This window comes from Pelodiscus sinensis, chromosome 2 (assembly GCF_052426305.1).
Source record: "Pelodiscus sinensis isolate ZL-2025 chromosome 2, ASM5242630v1, whole genome shotgun sequence".
NCBI classification, from domain to species: Eukaryota; Metazoa; Chordata; order Testudines; family Trionychidae; genus Pelodiscus; species Pelodiscus sinensis.
In genome coordinates, this window is record NC_143053.1 from 54923611 (window position 1) to 54936678 (window position 13068).

Below are 13068 nucleotides of genomic sequence, written 5' to 3' on the forward strand. Positions count from 1 at the left end.
CCGTCCAAAAAACTCCAAGATAGGTATAAAATTTCCAAATTCTGAAGGTAATGCTCAGTGTAATTGTACATAGTTCTTCTCAGTACTAATAAGTGTTCATGATGCCAAGGCAATTAGGCTCCTCTATGCCATTTGGGAAATGATACTAAGCCAGCATAGTATCAAAATGTGTAGAAACTTTGGCTGATGTCAACAGTTTGCTTTCTTGAATGCACCTTCATACTCTAGTCTATTTCCATTTTTATTTTGCTTTTAACAGTTCATGTAAAAGGTCATTATATTATGCAGAATTTTACCATGCTAGTCAAGCGGTCTTAAGAAGAAGTGGAACGCTGACACATTCTCCGATGGTGGCATTTCAAGAACCAACTTCTCTTTTTCTGATTATTTCCTTTAGCCTATGTTATCAATTACGTGTCAAATATATTCAATTTAAAGTTTTAAAATCTCACATTTGTCTCAGCACACTATTGGTATGTCTACATAGCAACATTATTTTGCAATAACTAGTGTTATTTTGAAATAACTTAGTCCACGTCTACACAGCATGCAATTATTTCAAAATAATGTTGAAATACTGTCAGACTGGAGGGCGTCTTACTCTGACTTGTGCAACCCTCATTGTATGAGGAGTAAGGGAAATCAGAGGAAGGGGAAGGGATAGCTTAGTGGTTTGAGCATTGGCCTGTTAATTGCAGGGTTGTAAGTTTAATCCTTAGGGGGGCCATTTAGGGATCTGAGGCAAATCTGTGAGGGATGGTATTTGGTCCTGCTATGAGGGCAGGGGATTGGACTTGATGACCTCTCAAGGTCCCTTCTAGCTCTATGAGATGACATTTCAAAATAAGTGCTGTGAAGATACTCCCAATTTCAAAATAAGCTACATAACTTGAAATAAGCTACACAAATTGAGCTAAGCCCTGCTGTGTTGATGCACCCTATCAGTCCATGGTTTTCCAACCATTTCAATACAGCATCCAAATACTGAAGATGAACCCCTTAATCCTACTGTATACAAGGATGTCATACCAATAGCATGGAAGTCTGTTCAATCCCTTCAGAATCTCATCCAAGGCTTCCTGGAACAGAGCACATGACAATGGGATACTGAAAAGCAGCATGTTGTGACAAAATAAGGCTTTTAGCTTGTTCATTGTGAGATGCCAGATCAATGTCCATTTGTAGGTATACAGTGAGTAAATCCAATGTATTGAAACTCTGTTCATCTGTAAAAGTGGCAAACAAATCTTCAGTGCAAGGCAGTGAATTACTGGTCTGCACATAAAACTGGAATGAGTGCCATTTAGAAATCTCCACAAATTCAGACTGAGCCATCCTTCTTTATCACTGGTACAATGGGTGAAGCAAACACATTGTTTGAAACCGGTGACAACACTTCCATATACACTAAGCAGTCCAAATCAGCTTTGGGTATGTCTACACTGCCACCCTAGTTCAAACTAGGGTGGCTAATGTAGGCATTCAAACTTGCAAATGAAGCCCGGGATTTAAATATCCCGGGCTTCATTTGCATGTTCCCAGGTGCCGCCATTTTTAAATGCCCCGTAGTTTGAACTACCTGCCTGCAGCTACACGCGGCACAGACTAGGTAGTTTGAATTAAAGCTCCTAATTTGAACTACTGTTATTCTCCCTGCAAGGACGTTTAATGGTAGTTCGAATTAGGAGCTTTAATTCGAACTACCTAGTCCGTGCCACGTGTAGCTGCAGGCAGATAGTTCGAACTACCGGGCATTTAAAAATGGCGGCGCCCGGGAAAATGCAAATGAAGCCCGGGATATATAAATCCTGGGCTTCATTTGCAAGTTCGAATGCCTACATTAGCCACCCTAGATCAAACTAGGGTGGCACTGTAGACATACCCTTTTTTACCAGAGGATTCATACCATAAGGCACAATTCTGGGCTTGCAATACTTTCTGTGACTGTCAGATTTATCACTGAAGCTCACTGTTATGTTTCACATTTGTCCACTTGCACGTCCACTTGTTTATAAGAACCAATCTCAGACATAGAGCACCCCTGTTCTTTTCCAACAACCAGATTCAATCCAGGCAGGTCCTGCACAGCATTGCAGAGGGGTTTATATCTTCTTACTCTGTCATGTAGCCACAGAGGCTTGAATTATACGCTAGCCTTGAGTTTGTGTGTTTTTAATACTTTGTCAATGAACTCAATGGTTGTTACTGTAACTGCTGTTAATATCAATTAAATATTAAATTGCCTAATGGCATCATAAACTATATACCAATAGATACTAAATGTATCCAGGATGTAAAGTAATAGCCAATAGTTGCATGAGGACACTAGAGTCAACTCCTACAGTGGCAAAATTTGGCCTAGGTCCTTCACATCCCACCAAACAGACAGGGCCTCTGTTTTAAAAAAGCTCCTGGCCTTACTTCTGAGCATTTGAAATGTACCCAGCATGGTTCTTCAAAGGTTATTATTTAAAAATAGTCTGTGGGAAAGCCCCAAACAAAATAAATACATTTTATTTGTAATATCTGTTGTTTGGAATTGAGAGAGAAGCAGCCAGTACAAAAAGTGCCTGAGAGGCTCTGACACAGAGATTAAGACCTTAATAACAGCCTTGAAATCTTTATTCCTTTGAGATAAAGAACAAATAAATTAGACAATTATATTTATTTAAGGCCAGATTTTGCCACCGTTACTCACATTTCGTAGTACCTTTTTATCCAGATGTGCTGTGGTTATAGTCCTTTTCCCCTCTGACTTTAAGGAGGCTAGCTCCACTGCTAGCATTGGCATGGAGCAGTGTATTGAAGCAGTGTACCTTCCCTCTCTCACTACCTCCATCCACCACATTGTGCAGGGACCTCACCAGGAAAGGTTCTTTGCTCTGCACCTTCTTTTCGCCACTAACCCAGATCTGACCGTAATCTAGCTTTACTGCATTGTTTTGTGAAATTTACATGACCTAGGAGCAGCAGGAACAGCTAGCCAGTTGACCAACTGAAAAAAAAATGAAGCCACTTAAAACATAAGCTCGTGAGCTTCCAATTGGTATTCAACACCGGAAAGAAGAAGAGTCCTTATACTCTTATTCTTATCTGGCCTTACTGTCTGAACATGTAATCAATGATCCAGGAAAAATTAAAGAGGTGCGGTGAGTCACTAAGTACTCATCCACCTGCGGCTTCCATTTATTTAAAGCTATGTTTTAGTTGGTACATTAATATTTTACAATTTTAAATAAATTATATTCTGAGATAATATTAAGAAACATGGTTGCTTTAGTCTGTATTTATATAAATATTCAAGACAGTAAAGCAATCAGGTCTGGATACTTGGCTATATTTTAGTCCCCTTTATTTCATACAGGAATCCTATGCCAGTTACTCCCCCTGTGATGGGGAATGTTCTGTAACTAATGTGTCTGCTGATCCTGGCAATAGCACAAGACTTTAGGAGCCATGGTAAAAGTTAAAGCAACCTTAAGGTTGTTGTGAATTGCTTTGGGTAATTGTTTAGCCCCATTAGCCATCTGGTACTTCCAATTGGCATTCAGGACCAAAAAGAAAAAAGAATTCTATGCAGATAGATAGAAAATGGCAGAAAGCCATCTATGCCATACCTCTTCTGGAACACCTGAGGAACTGGCACCTGGGGTCAATGGGTACATCTACACTGCAACTAAATACCCTGTTTAATAGTGGCATAGATGTTCAGGTGAGGGCTAGAGTCCCAGCTTTGGGTGCCTTCCCCTGTCACTAGTCCCAGTGTAGTCATCCCTCTATGACCCTGCAGTTCTGCAATTCCATTTTTCTTTCTCGGGCTACGTCTAGAGTGCAGGCTTCTTTCAGAAGAAGCTTTTTTCAGAAGAGATCTTCTGAAAAAACTTCTTCCGAAAGAGAGCGTCGACGCAAAAAAGCTCATCAAAAAAGCGATCTGCTTTTTGAAAAGAGAGAGTCCAGACTGATTGGATGCTCTGTCGTATAAAAGGCCACCCAGAACCACTTCAGGCAGGGCTTTAGGTCATCAATTGCTTCCGAGTGCTGGAGCCTAGCTGAGTCATGCGCTTAAAGGGACCCTCCTAGACAGCCATTTCTCTGCTTCTGCTGCATGCTTGCCTACCTCTTGGAGGGACAGCTGAGCTCACGCAGTGCTTGCTGTGGTTGCCCTGCTTTTTGGGACACCATGGAGCTGGAGCTGCCCCTGGGCATGTGATGGCCCCACATGACCATGCTGCAGTTTTTGCAGCACTTTGTGCCGGCTGCCTTCCTGGTTCTGCACGAGCTCGACTCCAAGTTCATTCTTGGGACCCTTTCTCAGGATGCGGGAACTACACTCTGGCAACTGCACTCCACAGTGGATAGATGTTTCTGGAGGCTCAACACCAGTTCGGACTGGTGGGATCGGCTGGTCCTGGAGTGGTGGGATGATCAGCAGTGGCTCCAAAATGTCCGCATGTGGAAGGCCACCTTTTTGGAGCTGTGTGCCTGGCTTGCCCCTGCCCTACAGAGACTCAACATGCACCTGCGACCTGCCATCCCCCAGGAGAAGTGAGTCACAATTGCCGTATGGAAGCTTGCCACTCCAGACAGCTACCGGCCGGTAGGCAACCAATTCAGCATGGGAAGTCCACCGTCAGGACCCTCCTCATGGAGGTAAGGCATTCTCGGGCTGCAGTCTCTGTGGGGGGGGGGGAGTCCTAGAAAAGGGGGACCCTCGGGAAAGGTGGTTTGGGTCTGTGGGTGGTGGAGTGGCGGTGGAAGGGGAGGCTTGTACCTGGAAGGTTGTGCCATCCCTCCCTCACACAGCGCCGCTGCTGGGGTGTGGAGGTCTCATAGGGGATGTCTCCTGGGTGTTTGGGGGGAAGGAAAAGAGGAGGGGCAGGGTGGGCACCTCCCAATGGCTCAGGCACTCCCTCTGTCATTCTCTGCATTGTGTGTTTGTCTCCTTCTGCAGATTGTGAGGGCAATTAACTCAATTCTGCTGCAGAGGGTCATCTGCCTGGGAGACCTGGACCTGATCGTGGCTGGATTTGTTGGACTAGGGTTCCCTAACTGCACTGGCACCATAGATGGGACCCACATACCGATTTGCACACCAGAGCATCGAGCAGACCAATATATTAATAGGAAGGGCTACTTCTCGATGGTGCTGCAGGCCCTGTCGACCACTGTGGACAGTTCATGGACATTTTTGTTGAGTGGTCAGGCAGGGCACATGATGCCCGTGTGTTTTGGAACTCCAGCCTGTATGAAAAGCTGGAGGCAGGCACATTCTTCCCCCACCATGAACAAGCAGTTGGGAATGTGCAGATGCCCTGTGCATTGTGGGGGATGCGGCTTACCCCTTAATGCCATGGCTTATGAAGCCTTATATTGGGCATCTGGACTCCATCAGGGACCAATTTGATGCCTCTCTGAACCGGGCCAGGATCCAGGTTGAGTGCACCTTCGGCTGCCTCAAGGTGCAGTTCAGGTGCCTGCTGACCCACCTCGACATGGGGGAGCACAACATCCCTGAGATGGTCACAGCATATTGTGTCCTCCACAACATTGTGGAGAGGAAGGGGGAGGCCTTCCTCCCAAGGTGGGGAGCAGACGCCAGAGGAGGTGGCTGAGGGCTCCCGGGCAATCCCCTTGGATGTTCCAGTTCAAGTGGCACAGTCCCAGTGTAACTGAGCCCGACACCAGGCTCCACACAGTATTTTAAAGCAGCAGTGCCAGACACCCACCGACACCCTCTCCCTACCTCCTGACCAGACACCCACCAGCACCCTGTTCCTGCCCCCTCCCTCCTGGACAGACACCTTCAGGAAAAGAAAGAAGCCCAGCCTCAGCAAGCAGTGCCCAGGGAGCAAGCACAGGAGAACTGAGTGGTACAGAAACCCACAGATCCCTCCTTCAGTGCCACATCCCACATTTAGCAAAGTGCATGGTACACAAGTAATAATTATCATTGCAGAGATACAAGCAGTCTTAATACCTTGTACTTGGTTTCTTGGTAGTGGCACCAGTAATGGAAAGATGTTGGCAGGGTACAGCAACCGATGCTCGAGCAGAGAAGCTGGAACTGTGAGAAAAAGCATGTGTGGGGGAGGTATTTGGGGAGAAGGCTCCAGGGCTGCAAAGTTTTGGGAAGTGTCTCCCCCCTCCCATCCTTTACCCCTCTCTGGCCCTAACATATCCCTGATAGAACTCCTTTACCTTACTCCAGACCTGTTCCAAGGTCCAGGGTGGGTGTCCGCGCTCCACCAGGGACTCAGCCACGGGGTCAAAGATGTCTGCGTTGCAGCGCTTGGAGCAGAGATCCTGCAATGTCTCCTCCTTGCTCCACAGCTCAAGGAGGGACAGGATCTCCATGCCAGACCAGAAGGGTGCTCACCTCTTGGTCCCTACAAGGTGGGTCCTGGAACTCTTGGGGTTGCTTCCTGTGAAGGCCAGAGGGATCTTGGGAGGCTTGTGGCTCTGCCATGAGTAACAAGGCCTGAGGCAGGGAGAGCTGCATGGTCAGGGTGCTGCTCTCAGGCCGGCTTCCTGACACAAGGCTCGTCCAGGGTGCCTGCAGCTTTAAGAGGGGCCAGGACACAGGAACTATAGAGTTGTGATTAGTATGGATGGAGTGTCCACCAGGGCACCTGTGTTATTTCCTGGAGGCCTCTTCTTTTGAAAAAACCTCCTCCTTCCCACCACACTCGCCTTTTTCCCGAAAGAGCTCTTTCAGAAAAAGGCTTCTTCTTCATAGAAAGAGGATTACCAATGCCAAAAAAAACCCTCTGTTCTTTTGATTTGCTTTTGAAAAAACACTATTGAAGTGTGGATGCAACTCAGATTTTGTTGGAAAAACAGTTGATTAGCATACTCCTTAGTTAGAACTAGGGAGGCAAATGAAGGCAACCAAAGTTGCTAATGAAGCGCGGGATTTAAATATCCTGCACTTGATTAGCATAGTCGCGTCCGGTTGCCATTTTGGAAATTGACTAGCCTGATTTAACTTGCCGCACATAGACGCAGTACTCCGAGAAAAACCCCTTAACTCGAATTCATAGACTCATAGACTTTAAGGTGAGTCATGAGCTTATTAATATGGAATACACAGTGAGTCATGAGCTTATTAATATGGAATCAAAGTCTTTGCTTTTGAGAATCTTTCATTTTTATACCTCCTTTCCGAACTTTGATGGATATCCCATATCTTAAAAGTTTACTCTGCTTAGTAAGGGTGTGATAGAATTTCTCTCTAACATTTAAAAAACTTTTAACTTTCGTGGGTTTGACAGTGGAGATTATTTTATAATCTTCCTATATGTTTTTTAATTCATCTTGATTACACCAGCTTGTTTGGTATTTTGTTCTGCCAGTTCTTCATGTGTTCTGTTTCTTCTGGAAGTGTATTTATCTTTTGTTCAGAGTGTTTTCAATGCTCTGTACAATTACTTTTGCCACCAATACAAAGTAAACATTCTGGTGTGTAGTGTGCAACTTGTTTTGTTAGCTGTAACTTGGACCTGAAGAGTCAGCAATGTTATGAAAACAGCAACAAGCTTTTCTTGCAAGTACACACTTATTTGTCTGGTGTTGTCTTCTGTGCCACAATACCACTGGCTGTACACATTCATTTCTTTGGGAACAATTTAAGGAGGAAATGCATTTGCTTGAGACAGGCAAATTTTCTAAGGATAGACACAGAAAACTGCATTTCTTCTATGTTTTAACAGAAGACATCTTCGCATTTAGAAACAATTGGTTAAACAACATGCATGCCAGTAAACTTTTACTTTCTGTAGTCACTAAGATGAAATAATACTCACCTTAAAATATAGACAAATTTCCAATAGTCCAAGCCAGAGTTAGTGCATAAATGTTGGTATCGTGGGGAGGGATCTCCACAATTTAAAGCCGTGATGTCCAAAATGTGAGGCACTAGCCACGTGTGACTATTTGGCCGGTTGAGTGTGGCTAGTTCATTGTACCAGTAGCCATTACATTAGACTCATAGAATCCTAGAACTGGAAGGAACCTCGAGAGGTCACCAAGTCCAGTCCTCTGCCCTCATAGCAGGACCCAGTACTGTCTAGACCATCCCTCATAGACATTTATCTAACCTGCTCTTAAATACTTTAAGTGATGAAGATTCCACAACTTTTCTAGGCAATTTTTTCCAGTGTTTATTGGAAGTTTAGAAAGTTTTTCCTTTATGTCCAATCTAAACCTCCCTTGCTGCAGTTTAAGCCCATTGCTTCCTGTTCTAGAGGCCAAGGAGAACAATTTTACTCCCTCCTCCTTGTGACACCCTTTCAGATACTTGAAAACTGCTATTATGTCCCCTCTCAGTCTTCTCCTTTCCAAACTAAACAAGTCCAATTTTTTCAGTCTTCCCTCATATCTCATGTTTTCTAGACCTTCAATTATTTGTGTTGCTCTTCCCTGGACCTTCTCCAATTTTTCCACAACTTTCTTGAAATGTGGTGCCCGGAACTGGACACAATACTCCAATTGAGGCCTAATCATCAAAGAGTAGAGCAGATAAATGACTTCTCGTGTCTTCTTCACAACACTCCTGTTAATGCAGCCCAGAATCATGTTTGCTTTTTTTGCAACAGTGTCACACTGTTGACTCATGTTTAACTTGTCCACTATGAACCCTATATGACTTTCAGCTGTGCTACTTCCTAGAGAATCTCTTACCATTCTGTATGTGTGAAATTAATTGTTTCTTCCTAACTGGAGTACTTTGCATTTATCTTTATTAAAATTCATCCTGTTTACCTCAGACCATTTATCCAGTTTGTCCAGACCACTTTGAATTATCACCTCTAAACACTTGAAACCCCTCCCAATTTGGTATCATCTGCAAACTTAATAAGCGTACTCCCTATGTCATCATCTGAATCATTGCTGAAGATATTGAACAGAACTGGCTCCAAAACAGACCCCTGCAGAACACCACTTGTTATGCCTTTCCAGCAGGATTGTGAACCGTTAATAACTACTCTCTGAGAACAGTTATCCAGCCAGTTATGCACCCACCTTATAGTAGCCCCATCTAGGTTGCATTTCCCTAGTTTATCGATAAGAAAGTCATGCGAGACCGTGTGAAATGCCTTACTGAAGTCTAGGTATACCACATCTACCTCTTCTCCCCTAGCCACAAGACTTGTTATCCTATCAAAGAAAGCTATCAGATTGGTTTGACATGATCTGTTCTTTACAAATTGATGCTGACTGTTACCTATCACCCTTTTTTTCTTTATGGTGTTTGCAGATGAATTCCTTAATTACTTGCTTCATTATCTTCCCTGGCACAGAAGTTAAACTGTCTGGTCTGTAGTTTCCTGGGTTGTTCTTAGTTCCCTTTGTATAGATGGGCACTGTATTTGCCCTTTTCCAGTCTTCTGGAATCTCTCCCAACTTCCATGATTTTTCAGAGATGATAGCTAAAGGATCAGATACCTCCTCTATCAGCTCCTCGAGAATTCTAGGATGAATTTAATCAGGTGCTGTGACTTTCAGACAGCTAACTTTCCTAAGTAATTTTTAACTTGTTCTTTTATTTTCATTTCTAAACCTACCCCATTTCCGCTAGTATTCACTATGTTAGGTATCCCATCACCATTCATATTCTTGATGAAAACTGAAACAAAGAAGTCATTAAGCATTTCTGCCATTTCCAAGTTTCCTGTTATTGTTTCTCCCTCTTCACTGAACAATGGACTTACCCTCTCTTTGGGCTTCCTCTTGTTTCTAATACACTTGTAGAACATCTTCTTGTTACTCTTTGTGCCTCTAGCTAGATTTAGCTCATTTTGTGCCTTTGCTTTTCTAATCTTTCCCCTGCATACCTGTGTTATTTGCTTATATTCATTCTTTGTAATTTGATGTAGTTTTCACTTTTTATATGACTCCTTTTTTATTTTTAGTTAATATAAGATCTCCCAGTACATCCAAGGTGGTGTCCTGCCATACTTTCTATCTTTCCTATGTAGCAGAATAGTTTCCTTTTGGACCTTTAATAATGTCTCTTTTAAAAACTGCCAACTGGTTGCATACCACAGAAAAAGTTATGGTATTATGTAGCGGGTTCAAGGAAGGATATATAAACCCTGAAGGAAATCAGGGAGAGAATATTTGACATTTTGCCTCCTTCCCCGGGTGCCAGCACTACTAAAGCTCATAGTGCTAGCTCTGTTCCACTTCTTACCACCTAGGAAGGAAAGGGTCTGAAGATACTTTAAAGATATGCAGCTATTCTTTAAAAGGCAACAGAATTAATAGATATCTTATTTAATTTGGGAAATTAAGCCTACATTGCTCAGGTGGCTAAAAAGAATCCCAAAATAAATTCTAGCACCCTTAATGCATATAAGAAACATTACGCCTTTAAACAAAAAAGTCAGTGAATGTAGTACATAGTACTAGTCATAGCTGAGTAATGTAAAAAGTTGCATTTGGATGGCAACAGATCTTAGGCTATCCCTGGTCTTCCAGGAATAACATACAAAATCAAATTCATGGGGGTTTTGTGTGCATATTTTATATATTTCTATGTGAGCAGTTAGTAGACTAATGTTGTGGTCAAAGGCCATTCATTTATTTGATTCTAAATTATAAATTAGAGCTAGGTAATAATCCACAAATCTTGAAAAGAGTTCTTTTACAGAACCAATGTCTGAAACAATCCAATCATTAGGAGAATTCTGTACATTTTGGTGGCTTTGGCTAGCTTATACAAGATGGTAGTTAGACTTTTTTTTTTAAACAAGGAATTTTTAAAAAGCTCAGACAACATAAGGCTGCTATGCAGATTAGAAAAATTCTCATTTATTGCTGGAATTCAGTCATCGAATGCTTGTCATAATGCTCAGAATTCTTGGCTGTTAAATTGTTTTGATTTTTTGAGACACTTTTCCTCTCTCATTTCCCCTTTTCCCCACAGAAGTTCTACAAGCTTTCTGATTTCACTTTCTGTCTAAGGATTTATTCAACACTCCTCACTACAACATCGAAGCAGCTACACAATAAAAAAGCATCACAAGTGGCTTCCCTTCCTTCCCTGTGTCAACCAGTTGTTGTATTTTTATTATTTCTTTCCTCTTTTCCTTTTCATTGCTATAGCAGCAGGGAAGATAAACCACAAAAGTAAGTTTTACATGTGTCTCTGGAAGGGGTGAGATCTGTGCTCATTCTCACCTCCATCAGAAATGAGTTTCTTAATACTGGGTCAGCTGCTAAGGCTGAAGCCTATAGGGCTAACCTGCTTACTTGCCTATAGATATAATTTCTTATAAATTTCTTATTTCTTATGGTCTGATTTTAAGATTATTATAATAAGGTACAAGGAGGTTATATTAAAGGAGTTTGGCAGTTTGGCTGTAACAGGCTACATCCTATATGTTGAGCTAAGGCAAAGCTAGCATACACATTCCTGGGACCCCCTTTCTCCCAGATAGTAAAGTCAATATGCATAACTTTGGATGCTTCACCTACACAAATCAACCTTCAATGATAGAGGGGCTTCCAAGAATACCTTCAAACTTAACAGGTACATCACTACTTGGAAAAACCTTAACTGGTTAAGTCCAGATGAAATAACCACTAGGACAGAAATAAAAAATGTGATACTTAACCACAAAAGACCCATAGTAACAAATTGATGTATGTGACAATAAGTGAGATCAATGATTTACTAGCCCATAGGAAAAAGGAACTTCAGCATTAGTAAGATGAGGACATACAAAAAGGAGAAAAGGAAATATCCCCTACTGAGTATGTATATTTCCCCACTGATTTTGAATGGCAAGTAGGATAAGAAGTATTTGGCTCTCTATTCTATTTAAAGGTGATTTAACTTTTCATTTGCCTGAGGTATCTAACAGTACATTCCCAATTTCACATACAGGCACATACCTTACTTATTACTCTCACAATTACCATATACCACAGACAGCACATCATAACCTTAACTCTGCCCTTTAAGGATGCCAATCTTCCAGCATTACCTGAAAGGAACGTTTCTAGATTTGTAGATTTAAAACCCTGAAGGGTCCATTATGTGATTCTGGTAAACTTAAAGCCAGCTCTGGGCAAGATGATTGGAATTAATTAAGAATTAAAACTCATAGCTGGAAATGATCCAGCTCACCTCTATGTTAGTTTTATTCAAGATAGGTGTTAGTCTTATAAGAATGTATTTAGGGTTTAAGTTGCTGTGTCTATTAATCTCACTTGTAATGTCTGTATTCCATGATATAAGGTAAAATATAAGTTTGTTTTGTAACTGTAAAAATGCCTGTTCCAAACATGTGAACTCAAACAGAAAGAGTGGCTCCCTTGCCCATCCTAAAGGGCTATCGAAAACTAAATAGGCCATCAGTGGCCAAAAGCTTTGTTAACTGCCCCATCCACCCACTGAGAAGTATGTGCAGAAGGATTTGCCCCATCTATCTGAATGCTAGAAGAGGGAAATAAAACTAATTGACAAAGAATTTTTCATTATTTGGTGTTTGGAGCTAAAAAATAAAAGCAGAGATCCTTTGGATCAGCCTCATTAGAATTCGGTGCTGAGAGATTATATAAGCCACCTTTTGAATCCTAGACAAACTCATATAAGTTGTGCATATAAGTTGGCTGCTTGAACCTGAAAATAACATTTCCCCACCAGATAATAAACCTTTGGTCAGTTCATTACAGGATTAGCTACAGGCATTATCTCTGGTGTGAGATCTAAGGTACAAATTGATCTGGGGTAAGTGACACATATCTTGAGACTGGGAGCAACCTGAATATTTTGTGATTTGGGGGGTAAATCACCATTCATCAACTAAGTCCTGATTGCCTGGGTGGCAAGAGAGACTGGAGAGCCCCAGGGGAGTGTCTGTGACTCTCTCGTAAGACTGTCACAGTGAGCGAGTTGACACTAATTACAAGGTTGGTGAAATCTAATTATAGAACGTACCACCAACTTGGGGTATCTGACCTGCTTTTGACTGTCTGCCTTGAGGCACTTTCGGTCAGGAGCCACTCTAGGCAACATGACAATAATCATCTAATCGGACTAAGAAATAGTCATATCTAGTA

The 13068-nt window shown here is 42.2% G+C and overlaps 1 pseudogene; it reads left to right on the forward strand.

Moving 5' to 3' along the window:
• Positions 1-1355: 1355 nt before the first annotated feature.
• Positions 1356-11405, forward strand: LOC149525261 (uncharacterized; annotated as a pseudogene).
• The last annotated feature ends 1663 nt before the right edge of the window (positions 11406-13068 follow it).